We start from the raw sequence: 2,124 nt of genomic DNA, 5'->3' as shown, positions 1-2,124 counted from the left end.
GCGTTTGATATCATATCTGACCTGAACTACAACAATGTTGACTAAAGATAATTCCCACAAACATAACACAACGCTTGAGAATATGCCTTTACTCTGAGGAAATTTAGCGGTTATAATTCTGCGTTCCAACGTATACGCGTTTTTCTGCAGGTATTTTAAAAAATTGTTACTATATATTATCCAACTTTTATATTTTGAACTGTCACTGTGCTAATAACTTCTTTAATAATAATACTAATAATAATAATAACAATAATAATAATAATAATAATAATAATAATAATGATGATGATGATGATGATGATGATGATGATGATGTATGTCGATCGTCGTTTGAGAAATAATCCGGAATTTTCTTTCTTGTATGAAAAGGATTCAGTATGTTTTGGAAAATACGCTTGAATATATTTCTGCTCTAAGAACAATTGCATTTCTATTCTAACATGTAATCCGTCAATATCCATTATATTAAGGAAAATATTTGCAGATGAGTACAGTTGTATCAAATTTCTATGGAGTAATATTCACCTACCATAATATATTAATTCAGCGACTAAATCGGTTTAGTTTCTCAGTTTATCAGCTCGCATTCGCGCAATGCCATAATTACTTTCTATTGCTTATTATTTTAATACTGATTATTGAAAAACTCTTATTTTTCTCATGGAACATACTGTCAAGTTTATCATTTGCTCTCTTAGAATCTGTTTGTAGGCTAAAGTTACGTATCTTCGCAACGTTAGATATACACGCACACACACACGCACATATACACATACATATATACAACCAGATTTCTGGGCATACATTGGAAACGGCTTTGAGAGTTAGAAATACGTCAAATTTATCTCATGGTAATCCTTCACACTTCTCCCTTTTCGCGCCACGCATTTCACGTTGACAAACCTGTTTTAATTATTTTTAGACGCTTCTATATTTTCGATAATCTTCGTCTACCAAATCTTGACCACATCTGCAAATCTTCATAATATTGCAGAAGTTTGTCTATTAAGTTATGTTTATCATTATATAATTTGGCCGTTACCGCAGCTGCTGCTATGATTGCGCAGTTTGACAGGGCTCGAGGCGAAAGATGTCTGGTCATTGGTAGCTGTACACTTTATGGTGATGCTGGCAGTGTGTATGGTCGTGTCGGCATTGTTTTCTTTGATAGTTGTTGAACTCTATGACGCTACATTTCTTTACAACAATAATGGTGTTTTCATTTTCGCTCTTACCAACAATAAATATCTCTTGAAGTGTTGATGGTGTCAGTGAAGGACAAGTGTTTGTTGTCGCGATAGTTATTGTTCAAAGTAGCGAGGTGAAAATAGAAATGACAACAAAATGTTTTTCTCTAGTCATTACTCATCAAATATGAGAACTATATATATGCAATTACTCCATCCTTAATTGTTGTTCTCAGAAACCTGTTCCACCGAGAAAATGATTTGAGATACATGCATGTATAGCTATTTGTCTCTCTCTCTCTCTCTCTCTCTCTCTCTATATATATATATATATATATATATATTATATATATATATATATATATATATATATATATATATATATTTATATGTATACACGAATATATATAACAGCTGAAAAACGTTAAAACATTGTCTGGTTTTCACGTTTTTCATTATGATATGTTAATAAATATATATATATATATATATTCTGTAATGCTCATAAAGTTGACTTAGCGCTTTCATATGTAGAGTAATCATCAGATTTGAAATATGCTTAACTGACAGTGGAGTTCTTGATAATTTTAGTACTTCTTAAAACGTTCCAACAAGCTGAATTTTTAGAATACGTTTTTCAACAATCCGCATGCAGATTAAACATAACGGTTTGTCAGACGTACCGATATTCTTTAATTTGTTTCTATTTATATGTTTGAGATATCTTTTAATCCACATAATAAACTGGTTGTTATATTGTTGCTGTTATTTGAATATTTTAATTAACCGGTCTTCTTTTTTTTTTCTTCCAATGTCGCTTGTGTCACGTAGTTCGCGGAAAGGAAAAATTAGAAACATTTTCTGATCACATGTCTCTATATGTTCACTAAATGAACTTGGTGAACATTGGTGTTCCGGATATTTTGCCTGTGGA

This window comes from Octopus sinensis, linkage group LG8 (genome assembly GCF_006345805.1).
Source record: "Octopus sinensis linkage group LG8, ASM634580v1, whole genome shotgun sequence".
Classification (NCBI taxonomy): Eukaryota; Metazoa; Mollusca; class Cephalopoda; order Octopoda; family Octopodidae; genus Octopus; species Octopus sinensis.
This window is presented reverse-complemented; position numbering follows the sequence as displayed.